Source organism: Loxodonta africana, chromosome 6 (assembly GCF_030014295.1).
Source record: "Loxodonta africana isolate mLoxAfr1 chromosome 6, mLoxAfr1.hap2, whole genome shotgun sequence".
Taxonomy (NCBI): domain Eukaryota; kingdom Metazoa; phylum Chordata; class Mammalia; order Proboscidea; family Elephantidae; genus Loxodonta; species Loxodonta africana.
In genome coordinates, this window is record NC_087347.1 from 89,697,197 (window position 1) to 89,710,181 (window position 12,985).

General features: G+C 41.6%; 1 protein-coding gene across 11 annotated transcripts in view; it reads left to right on the forward strand.

The window, feature by feature from the left end:
* Positions 1-12,985, forward strand: part of ACVR1 (activin A receptor type 1) — a 162,416-nt gene that overhangs the window by 25,923 nt on the left and 123,508 nt on the right. The window contains exon 1 of one of the 11 annotated variants that reach the window (XM_064287112.1): positions 2,088-4,768. The exons of the other annotated variants lie outside the window; for them this stretch is intronic. The gene's annotated coding sequence lies outside the window, so the exon portion shown is untranslated. Of the gene's footprint in view, positions 1-2,087; positions 4,769-12,985 lie in introns of those variants that run through there. 11 annotated transcript variants of the gene reach the window in all.

Sequence of the window (12,985 nt, forward strand, 5' to 3'; positions counted from 1 at the left end):
TTGCTGTTGCCAGGTTATATGTGCATGTTCGTGGTCCTGTCTGCTGCTAACAATGAGTCATTCTTGCAAATGAAATAAATATTAATAAATTTATGCGTGGAGTATTTTTTATAAAATCCTATGAGTAGTGTGCCAAGAGTTAATAGGTTTTGGAAGCAAAATAAGTCCTTAAATTGGCAAGTTTGACACATGTTTCTGGGTAGTGCTATTAACCTTGCTAGGTTATTTGAATACCATACAGTAATGTTTGCTGGCACTTCCCAATGCTGGAATATTACAGTTTCTGTAAATACTACTAAACTTAATATTTTTTATTTATCAAACAATTTTTTAAAGATATTCATAATAGTGAGTGAAGAATTTTGGAAGTATTTTAAAAATAATTTCTAATTTCAGGAATTCCTTGGAATTCTGATTTCTGGGCCCCAGATCTTGAAGTGAAGATTAAAATCTGTAGGGAATTTGGAAACAGTAGTCCAGTAGTGCTGGTATAGAGAACCATTTGTTCTTGATCTGTAATGAGATAGGTACAGAAATTGAAATTAAGTGTTTAGAAACTTATGACAATTTGACATTCCCATGACAGAACATGTTATCAGTGGACCTACCTTGCTGAACATGGCATTTTACAGAATTGGTCCATTATGCATTATAAACTTGGATGAATAAGCACTGGTCTAAGTAAGAGATAGTGATGATTTGGACCAGGTTTGGTTGGAATCAGGATATATTTTGAAGATAGAGCGAATGGGATTTGCTACTGGATTAGGTCAGGTTATTCTAGAGTATCTTTCCCTCTCAAATGTTTCGTTTGTAAAATTGGGAAATGTATGACAGCTACACTCAAGGTTGTTGTATCCATGTCAAATGTTCCCTTGACCTCGCTGGAGATCCCTCCAGCATACTATTGCTAACATAATATTCCTAATCTGATCATAGAATTCCCTTGACCTTCAACCCATCAACTGCTCACCATTGCATAAATAATAAATTCCAAGCTACTCTAAAAGGTTGACCTTTAAAATAAGTGGCATCGTTTTTCCAACTCTTCCCTATGGTTATTTTCTACCATGTCTTGTACTCTTGACTATAACCCAGCTAAATTGCCTATCGTTCTAGTTAGTCTGTTGCTGCCTACAAACCACCCCAAACTCAGTGGCATAAACCAATACCCATTTGTTATGCTCAGAGTGTAGCGAGTCAGGGATTTGTAAAGCACACAGTGAGGACAACTTGTCTGTGCTCCATGATGTCTGGGGTCTCTGTTGGGAATACTTGAAGGTTGAGGCCTAGTCATCTGAAGACTTACTCACAGTTCTGGTGGTTGATGGTGACAGTCAGCTAGGAGCTGAGCTGGGGCTGTCAGCTGAAACACATACATGTGGTCTCTCTACATGGGATATTTTGAGCTTCCTCAGAGTATGGCATCTGCGTTCCAAGAGCAAGTGTCTCAAGAGGCAGGAAGTGAAGCTGCCAGTTTCTTAAGGCATGGTCCTGGAAACTTACACTGTATTCTCTTGGTCAAGCTGTCACAGAACTGAGATTTAAGGGGAGGAGATGTGGATCAAACCTCTTGATGGGAAGGGTGCCCAAGAGTTTCAGGGTTGTGTTTTAAAACCACCAATTTTAAATGTCACCAGACTTTTCTGTGTACTGTCCTGTCTATGTTCCTCTATCTTAAGGTCCTCCCAGTTCAAGTGTCATCTTTTTCTCTCTGCAGCCTCTGTCTTGTCTTATCCCGTGGCTAATATCAGTTTCTCCCTCCTCTGTCTTCACAGAGCATGCTGTTTGTAATTCTTCTGTTAGTTATTAGCCATTTTTTTCCTTCTATGGTAGATTATAAACTCTTAGGAGGTAAGGACCATGTATTGTTTACCTTTGTATATCTCACAGCAGATATGTTCCTTGAATTGAATTTCAATATCAAACTGAGTTTCACATTTGGGACTCATATGGGTTGGAACTTGGTAGTGGTTAAGCAGAAAATTTTAATGAGAAAATTAAAAACTTTTCCTTTGAAAAAAGATTGTTTCCTATGTTGTATTTTAAGGCTTTTTTTTTTTTTTTCAATTGGCTGTCTTTTATAAAGTAAGGACTCCCTGGATGGTGCAAACAGTTAAGTGATGGGCTACTAACTGAAAGGTTGGTGGTTCGAACCCATCCAGAGGCACCTTGGAAGAAAGGCCTGGCAATCTGCTTCTGACCAGTAACAGCCTTGAAAACTCTATGGAGCAGTTCTACTCTGTAACACATGGGATTGTCATGAGTTGAAATCGACTCAGTAACAACTGGTTTGGTTTTTGGTTTTGGTGTTGTAAACTAAAAGCTCTATAAATTTTCTTTCCTATAGCTGTAAAATTAGAGGAAAGTAACCTTTTTGAAGTTATCAGCATGTTCCTGTTCAGTTCCTCTATCCATACCTTAGTGCTTTGCTGTGGGCTGCAGTCCATTACTAGATCAATTTAGTGAGTCACACCCAGCATTAATAAAAATGGAAATGAAAGTTTTCATGAGAAACTCACATGTTGTAATGATAAGAATTATTTTATGAAATTTTTGTTTCAGTTTTATGTATGTATATGTGTAATAGGCTGAAATGTAGACTATTATGGGTGGGGATCAAAATATTTGAAAGACACTCTTCTGTGCAACCCCCTTCTAAACTCTTGGTATCTAGTTCATTCCTTTTTTGGTTGTTTTTGTTTTTTTTGTTTGTTCCTTTTGATGTCCTTTTCAAGGGCTTATCTCACATACCCCGTCTGGGGACTTTCTATGAATATTCCTTTATGCTCAGTCTTTTCTTCACCCATCCAGTCTCTTCTGAGCATAAACCTGGGTTTCCCAGTGTGATATACCTTGTTGTTCTGTTCTCCATTGGAGAGGAGGTAGAATCAGCTTACTCTTTTTTTTTTTCCTTTTCTTTTTTATTGAGGTATAGCACACATACAGTAAAGTGCACAAATCCTAAGCATACAGCTCAATGAATTTTTACATCTGTATTCAACCGTATAATCATCATGCAGATGAAGAAATAAAACATTTCCATGATGCCAGAAGGCACCAGCTTATTAAATCCTTTATGGGTCAAGATGGGTGTGTGAGTTAAAAAAACAACAGCAACAAAAAAAATGTTATCACATCAATTCTGACTAATAGCAACCCTGTAGGATGGAGTAAAATTGCCTCATAGAATTTTCAAGGCTGTAAGTCTTTATGGAAGCAGACAGCCACATCTTTTGCCCTCGGAGCCACTGATGGGTCCAAACCACTGACCTTTCATTTAGCAGTTGAAGCTTTAACCACTGTGCCAGCAGGGCTCCTGGGTACGTGAATAAATTAGATTATCTCTCTAGGTAAGTAATGTAGGTATATGTAGGTAAGTAATGTTGAGCTTTGAAGGGCTCTAAAGTGGGAAGCAACTGAGTTAGGAAATATTAAAATGTAGGGAGATGGAATTTGGAAAGTAAGCTTTGGAAGAATAAAACAGGAGCAGCTTAGGTGAACCAAGGGGAAAAGCAAGGAAGAGTCATCGGGAAGAATTCAGGGGAAGAAAAGTATACCTGGATTTCAGAAGAGAAAACATAAAATTTGATGTCTTAGTTTCCTGTTGCTGCTGTAACAAATTACCGTAAATTCAGTGGGTTAAAACAACACAGATGTATTCTTTCATAGTTCTGGAGGCTCTGAGGGGAGAATCACCATTTCCTCGCCTTCTTTGGCTTCTTGTGGCTGCCTGTATTCTTTGGCTTGTGGCTCCTTCCTCCATTTTCAATCTCTGCATTTGTTGTCACATTGCCCTTTGTGTACACCTGTGTAAAAACTCCCTTTGCCTTCCTCTTATAAGGACACTTGTGACTACATTTAGGGCCCACCCAGATAATCCAGCATGGTCTCATCTCAAGATCTTTAACTTAATTACATTTGCAAAATCCTTTTTTGAAATAAGATCAAATTCCTAAGTTCCAGGGGTCAGGATAAGGACATATCTGTTGGGGCCACCATTCAGCCTACTACTATATCACCTCAACCAACCGTCAGCTGATTTCTTTGACCTCTTTGCATTGCTAGCATATCTATATGACTTATTTTGAACCTATTATTTCTGCCCTACTATTTTGTCCTTTAATGAATAATTCCTTCCTCTTTGGCCAGACTTACGAGCTCCTTGAGGGCGATAGGTTTCTCTTGCCACCCAGCCCACAGCTACTAGGATGGTGCTTATCCACCGTGGTACTTAAGAACTGTTTATCAGATTACTGAGGTTTGAATAAATTGAACAGTGGCAAGTAAAAATCTTTGCATGGTGAATAGTCAGGATGTTACTTTGAAATTTAACAGGTGATTTTTCTCACTGCAAGTGTTTTGTTGTTGTTGGGTACTGGAGAGTTGATTCTGACTGATAGTGACTCCATGTGACAGAGAAAAACTGTTCCATAGCATTTCCTAGGCCGTAATCTTTACGGGAGCAGATCCACAGATCTTTTCTTCTGAGGAGCCTCTGGCGGTTTTGAACTGATGATCTTTTTGGTTAGCAGTCAAGGGCTTAACCATTACGTCCCCTGGGCTACTTTCACTGCAAGTTTTTTGTTTGTTATTTTCTGATACTCTAGTTTTTTGAGGGAGTAACTAACTGCTTTTTTCCCTCAGGAATCTTAAATGAATAGTTGCGGGGAGCGGAGCTGATGATGGAGTTGGCGAGCTGAAGTAGAGCAGAGAAAAGCCTCTGCAGCAAAATGTAGTGGGGAGAACAGGCTTGGAGATTGGCCAGGTAAAGCTTGAAGGCCTCTTGGCAGATCCATCACTGCTAGTTGGGAATTTGTCTTACTTGGTCTCTTGGAAGTCGTTATCTTTACCGGAGTCATTTCCAGTGGATTTTACAAATCTAGAAGACAGTTGTTTTAGGCACCTGACTACTCGATTTTCCCTTTAGCGCTTTGGAAGGCCACGCAGAGGACGGTCCCCAGCCCTGCTTTCTGCGTGGAGATGGTTTCACAGTGTGATCTGCCCTACACGCTGTCCTCTGCCTGCCCTGTGAGCACAGCTGCTCGTTACAGCTTAGCAGTGAGTGCAGGTCTTGGGCAGTTTTCCCAATTACTCTCTTTTTAAAAATTTGGCTTCATTTCAAGGTTATCTGGTGATAGCTTATTTTTTCTTCTTTTTGTCTCAGTTAACTTTGAATGGACACTGATAGTCTAACTGTATCAAAGTTTAGGTGACACTCTGATGTTTTTGTACTAAACACTTTGAAGGTGACTGATTCTCAGCCTTTTTGGTATTTTCAAGCCAGTGATACTGTTACTATACCCAAGAATCCTAATAAAAGTGCTTGAGTTCTGGACATGTAACCATTACTTAAAAGTGACAGCATTCCACAGCAACGTTGAGCCATAAGGTGTGTGTTAATCCTCTCCCATAATATGGCGCCTGGAATGGAATGCAGAGGCTGTAATGTAATGGGTGAGAATGGCCTGTGGTGTCCGGTTTTAATTTGATTATGCCACTTTCAAGCTTTGTGACATCAGGAAAGCTGTATGACCTCTCTGAGCCAAAGTATTATGTGCGAAATGGAGGTAATAATTTCTGCTGCATTGTTATGCATGTTGAGAGGACTGAGTGTGGTAATATGCATGCAAATCTCTAGCATAGCAGTATCTAGACATGGGAAGTGTTCATTAAATTGTGGCTGCTATTATTTGTTTTGCAGGAAAAAACCGAGGCATTAAGGGGTATTAAGGAATGGTTCCACGTCACTCACATTAAGACTATAACTTACAGGATTTAGAAAACAGACCATTAGAGTGTTGGGTAATGTAGTATTGAATGTGTCAATCATTATAGCACAGTGGCTGTATGTTATTTATTTGGTTAGTTTGTAGAAAGATAGAAAAATGACCTGAATAAAAAAAGCATGTTTATTGACTTTATTAGTTGTCCGAAGCATTTATCATTCTGGTTCTGTGAAACTACACTTCCCGTTAATTCAAGGCCTATGCCTCCAAAACTCAACGGGAGGATAGAATTTAGGATATGGTTTTTGATTAGTGTTAAATTCATATTTTTATGAATAATTTTGTGACCGGCAAAACCTGAGAGGTTTATTCTGTATCATGTGGATTTTATAACAGGACTGTGATTAAATATGTGTTCTTTGTACTAGGGAACCTTGCATTCATACACTGCCTCTCTGCTTTTCAGATTCAGAAATAAATGATAGTAGGTGAGCCTTAGAACAATCTTCTACCCAGAGTCAGTATTTTGGATTAAAATTACTTTCCCTAAGTCCCACTGTCTTTCAGATCATTTCTTTTTTTGGGTGCGGGGTAGGGACTCAAAGTTTTAGAAATTGAGTAAGTTGGGTCACCATTCCACCTTAAATATTGTTGTTGTGACTGGATGTTGAAGACTTTTGCCAGAGTTCATTGATGCATGAGTTGAAGAATTCCTTACATACGGTCATCTGTTCTTACATGGAGGGGATCTGGGCTCTTGAAGCAGGAGACAGATGGTTAGACACATGAAAACCTTCCATGTGGAATTCTCTGCCTGAATATAAGCTGCACAGGGGTAGACTTGGTCGTGTTCTCTATTACACCTTTAGTGCCTACGTAATGCCTGATTCTACGGATGTTGGTGATGGCTGCGTAACGCAATTAATTGATGTCGCTACATTGTACATGTGAAAGATATTATATTGGCAAATATGTTACATATATGTTTACAACAGTAAAATAAAACAAAACAAAAACAGTGCCTGACTCATAGTTGGTACTCAGTCTGTGTTGGTCTGTACATGAGTGAATATGGGGAGGAAAGATGGTGAATGTAGTGGGGCTCTGAGTACACCCCCTGCACTCTATGTAGTTTATTTCTGGTGTGGCCTTTGCTAAGAGTCAAGAAGTTGGTTGGCAGAGAGATCCATCCACGTTGAGGACAGTTACATGTTTGAGCACCCACTGTATGTCCAATCTGACCCACGTGTTAGAGGTCAAATGGTGCATAACACCTTCTCCAGCATTTGGATGGTTGTTGGGGCTTCTGTTTTTTTTTGACAGTGGCCATAAAAAACAAAAAACAAAAAACAGTGCTATGACAGTAGTCATAGCAAGGGGTATTTCCGCAGAACAACTCCTAAAACCTCGGACTGATCCCTGAGTTGGGGAATTGGGTGGATCTTGGAAACCCTAGTGGCGTAGTGGTTAAGTGCTATGGCTGCTAACTAGGCGCTCTTTGGAAACTCTGTGGGGCAGTTCTACTCTGTACTATAGGGTTGCCGTGAGTCAGAATCAACTTGACGGCAGCGGATTTGGTTTTTGTTTTTTTTTTCCCCAACCATTCAACTTAAGTTGATCATAAGAATTCTGGTTCATATTTATTTACATGATTTCTCTGTCTAAACAGTCCATATTTTGGCCTTGTTGTCAATTTAGTCTTGGTGGCCTTCTTGTGCTTCTTTCTGATCCCCAAAGTGAGGAGTCAGGACAGGTCCTCCCTCTCCCCCAGCCCTCACCCCCTTATATCCTCAAACACAGAAAAGGAATATAAGGGCTTAAAATTCCTAATGACTGGTGATGGAGAGGGGATGAGAGTGACTTAATCTTCTTATTCTCTCCCTCCCTCCTATCACAATTTCCAGCCTGTGTGTTCCATAGCTTTTTCTCAGCACCAAACTGAGATCTTATTTATAGCATTTTCTCCTCTTTTTGATCTTTGGGAGGAATCAGAAGCCAAGTGTGGACAACAGGAGGGAGAGAAACAAGGCTTGCCAAGGCACTGAGTATGTTCATACTCGCATTTCATATTTTTTTGCAATACCTGGTTGGTTCTGCTGGATTTCTTGGGGAAAAGGCCTGCAGTTCTATTACCACCAAGGGAACAGGAATTGTGGTTGCTGTCGGGACTGCAGCCAGGAGGATATTTATAGCCCGTAGTGAGTGGCTGTGAGCCCACCATGGGTCTGGATACGCCTCCTGTCTCAAAGTTCCTGGTGTTCTTGAACTGGGACCCTGCCCTTGTTGGCTAGACAGTAGTTAAAGATAAAGCGGCCAGCTGCAGGATGTGGCGTGGGTAATGGCCTTGGCGGGTCACAGCCTGCAGGTGCTGGCACGATGGCTGACCTGAAGGCCCAGCGGAAGAGCAGGTGTCTCTTCTCCCTCGCTGCGTGGTTCAGGGTCAGGATGATTTCTTGGGTTTTACTTGAATTGACTTCATTGACATGGTGCTGATGGACTACTCACCAACTGAAGTCCACTTTCTTTCTGCCACACATGCCAGCTTGTGTTCAGATTTATGACACCAGAAGAAAATGCAGATCATGAAGTTAGCTTCCTCATCTCCACTTGAATTCTGGTCAGGTATTTAGATTTGCCTTACAGAATGGGCCAAAATTGGGTGACACTTTGCATATTTTAGCTCACATTAGGGTAGAAGGACTGAATAGAAGGGAAAGGTGAAAGATAAGGTTGTCACAGGAAACAACCAAAAATGCAAACATCTTTTCTTATTTACATAGTAAGGTATAATACGTGCATTTACATTGACCTTTGAGTGCTTTCTGGTGGAGCGATGGCTTCCTCTCTTCGCTTGTATTTGCAAGTAATAGAAAACACAAACCCAGGCTAGTCTCAGTAAGATGGGACTGTAATGGCTGCCATAGTGCAAAATCCAAGGTGAGACAGGCTTCAGATATGGTTTGACATAGGGCTCAAGCAGTGTCCCTGGGACCCTGTTATTTCTCCTCTAATTCTTCTTCCTTTGTTGTCTCCATTGCCAGGCAAGAAGGCTGTGGCAGGTTGCACATATTCTCTTAGGTTCAAACAAAATAAGAAAATTAGACTTTCTTTTCTTGTAGTTCCTGGAAAGTCCTGAGAGCCACTCTGGACCAACCTTGGTAACATCCCGCCCCAGAATCAAGGCAGTGTGCTGATTCGTCTAGTTCCCCCACCTCCCACCCCAGCCTGGACTGAGTGAGAATAGGAGTAGGTGGATCCACAGACCAAATTCAGGGATTGTTGCTGGAGGGGGGATGAGTAGAAGCTAGGGAAGCAAAGAGTTCCTAAAAAATGACTCCGTAAAGCGCATACTGGGGCTTTTGTTATCATGATAGAGCACTGTTCTTGAACTTCTTGGATTTTTGTTGGATGGTAACCCCCTTGGTTTTCAGGAAGCGGTAAGTTCTTGGTGTGTTTGCTAGATAAGTCTGCTGTCTGCCAGAAGCAGAGGGCCAGTGATTTTGCTGAAGCCCCTGGGATGCTTACTGCAGAGTTAAAAATTACAGTAGACCTTAATGGATGCCATGCTAGGTAGCTCTGTGGTGTGATATTCATTTAATTAGATTTCACCGTATGCCATTACATCAGAGATTGTTGCTAGACAGGTATTCTTGACATACATTTTGTTTGTCCCTGAAAACATGTGTAGTGTTTCACTCTAGCCGTTCGGATTCATTTTGGGTGACTGTCTTATCAGCTTGGGGCTGGAGAGAGTGCAGGAAAGGCTGCATTTGGCAGGGCTGCAAGCCCAGAGCAGCATCCTGCAGCCAGGACCATAAGCTGTATTATTTGTCCGTGGAGGCCTATGCATTATAGAAATGAAAATTCCTTCTCTGACAGCATTCATTGCTTAGCATGCAGCAATTTGGCTGTCAGAAACAGCTGGCCCTGCAGGGTGGGACAATGGAAAGGCGAGGCCAGAGAGAGGCCCGTGCTTACTCATGTCTCCCACTGTGAGAGGATCAGGTTACTGAGATTGTCATTAACAACAGACTGCAAGGGGCTGAAAGACACAGCTTCCCCAGAGCAGGAGCCTGTGGCTCAGACAGTTAGTGATTTTCCCCCATTTTTTGCTGAATGGAACAAAAGATAAATAAAAATAAACTATTAACCTTAGCTGACATTCAAAATTTGGCTTTCCTGCAATGTTCAGTTGTTCTGATTGGGTTTTCTGCTTGGAGATGAGCATTTCTGGGGAAATAAATCCTTCTAACCTGAGCATAGTTATTATTGGTGCATTTTAGAAAACTCAGAATGGCGTGGAGGTGAGGAGCGTGATGGATTGGGACATGATTTTTTGACAGCTACGTGCTTGAGGTCTGTAACTTTTAGGTTCTACTTACGTAGAAGCAATGCTGAAAAGACCAACATCGGGGACCCCAGAAGGCAAGTTCAGTGTGAAACAAACCCGGGAGAAGGAGAGTTCAAGCATGAAACAAATTGGGGTGTGTATTTCACCCTGTGTATGTGCTGGGTCTAGCACCACAAGTGAGAAGAAAGGAACTATGTAGCTTAAACCTGCTCTTCTGTGTGAATCTGCAGTGTGGCTGGCTCCATGCATTTTCCTGTATTGATTCCATGACTCACTGAGCATGATCTAAGCAAAAAGCACACTTAAACTGCAGAGGAGACAGCTGTCTGTTACAAGAGGACATGTTTTCTGGGTTTAATGGCGCCAGGTTTTTCCTATTAGTTGTACACTAGAAATGTATTCAGAAGTCATGTCTCAAAGGGTCTTTTTTTTTTTTTTCTTTTTGGAAAAAAAATGTTCTTTTAAAAATAATCACCTAGATATTATTCTTGAGTTTTAGTTCACAACTGAACCTTCCATCTAGGAAAACGGTAGTATAGTTTTGTTTTTCTATTTTAAACAAGTTACATTTTAAAATGGTAGTCCCCCTCTCGGCCCCCCCCCACCCCCAATGTGGCAAGCATCTAGAGGAGATTGAAAGCAGTGCAAGGGGTGGGGGAGGAGTACCTTGCTTTTTTGAAGTAAATAGCATTTCAAAGATACTGCCTGGCTCAAGACAAGTTTGGCTGTAGGAATCTGGTTGTTGTTCAATATGGTTGGAACTGTACTCCCCCCTCCCCCTTCCCTCTAAATCTGTTTGCCTTTTACATGATAGAGGCTGAAGTTCCCAGATGTTGTTTGGATTAAAGACTGTGTGGGGGGAGGAAAAAAAAAAGCTTTCTTAATGATAATAACAGAGTCAGACTGGCTGGTTCTGTACTGACAGGAAAATGGAGAGATAAAAACTCCATTAATGGTGTGTGCACGGCCTAAGTAGCCAATAAAACAATGCTGTCCTCACTGGAAGCCTGTCCCAGACTGGCAGCGATTCGTGCCAACTGTAGGAGACAACAGCTGCAGAGAGGGACAGAAGTATTCCAGTCAAAAGTCTACGTTAAATGATTGGTTTGGAGGGCGGTTCTTTGTTCTCTTCCTCCTCCTCCTCTTTTGCCCATTTTCCTTGAGGAGCCCTTCTAATGCCTGCTGTTCCAGAAATTGAACCACATCTGATTAAAACTTAATGGTTACTTACAGAATGAGGTTGGCTGGTAGTTTCCAAGCCTCTTTGGGTTAGTCTGAGTTTGTGACCATAGAAATTGTTAACTTATAGAAAACATACCCAATGGCTACGATCCTTATAGTTTGATGATAGTTCTGCTTAAGAATCAGGAGAACAATCACTTATTGCAGATGTAAAACTGTTTTTCCCCCAAATGTTTTTGAATTTCCTTGCTCAAAAGTAGTAGTTAAAAAAAAAAATTCAGCATCTCCTTTTAGAAGATTCTGTAGGAGACTGGCAAAGGCTGGGTTTAGTCATCATGCGCTCTGTGTGCACTTTCAGAGCCCTGTCTCTGAGTAAAGCCCTCTGCTTGGGCCCTGCGCTGGGTGAGGCTATGTTCAGAGGAGACTTCACTTTGGGAATTTACTGTCTGGCGAGGTAAACCTTTAGGATCTCTAAAGCGGTGAGCAAAAGAAGAGCTGTTTGAGTGGCGTAGAAAAGCAACCCTGTAAATTCAAAAGAGAAGTGATCCAGTTACCTAGCCCTGTCTTGGTTTCTAGTGTGTTTAAACTCTAAGTGACTTTGACTTGGATATTTATGGCATGTAGGGAGGTGAGGGAGAGGCAGACATTTGAGTGTCCCAAACCATGTTCTACAGACTTTACATGTATTTGGAAGTTGATAACTATAGCCTTATTTTACTGGGGAAAGAAACACGAAGATTGAAGAGTTAAGTTGCTTACTTAAGGCTGCAGTCTGTTCCTGCTCCTCTTAGGTGCAGCTGGAATGAAACATTATAGGAACTAACAGCATGGTATTTATTGCACATAATTGCAGTGGACATCCAGAAGAGGAGTTAGGGTGTCAGAATGGTGGGGTGTCTGACCTGTTAGAATGATGGGGTTTGGGGGAAAGCGGGGGCTTGCACCACTTTTAAATCCTGGATATCTTCATTCCAGGAAGGCTCCGTGGAGGGGGAGAGACATTCATTTATTTTTCGGCGTACCACCCTTGAGTGTGAACACTGTGTCACATGCCATGCCATGCCAGGAGCTGGGGATTTAGACTTAAGATACAACTCCCGCTGTCGGAGGGGTGGTGATCATTTCCTGGTGGACCAAGCCAGAGGAGGAGAGGAGAGTGCAAGATCTGTATCCAAGCACTGTGGGGGAAGTGCATCTTGAAAAAAATACCTGGTGATGAGCTTGGCTGGGAGTGAGCTTGTCCAGGTTACCCTCCTGAAATGGAGGACTTTGAGTGCAGTGTGAAGAGCTTGGGTAAAACTGGGACTGGGAATCAGTTAGTAATGTTTTTAGGTGCAACGTGCATTTCACTTCGGAGACTGCACGTGGATTATGATCTTTCCAAGGTTCCTGGTGGCAGACCTCTCCCTTCTAGATAGCTTACCGGGCACACAAAGTCACCAAGTGACCACAGTATGTCATGTGTGGCTCCCTCTCTCTTTTGACTAAAGATGGCAGAATAAGGTCCATGGGCAAACTATTACTATTTCAGATAAAGCCTTTATGTCAGGCATTAAAAAAAAGTTTATGGCCTTTCCTTATGATTTTTATTTAAATGGCAAACTTGAGAGAGTGTTCTGAGGAAATAGGATTTTTTTCGTGATTCATATTAGGCACTGAGTGGCCTTTAACATGTCAAGCTTCCAAAACTGGGCCAGCTTGTCTCTTCCTAAATGTCAGGCCA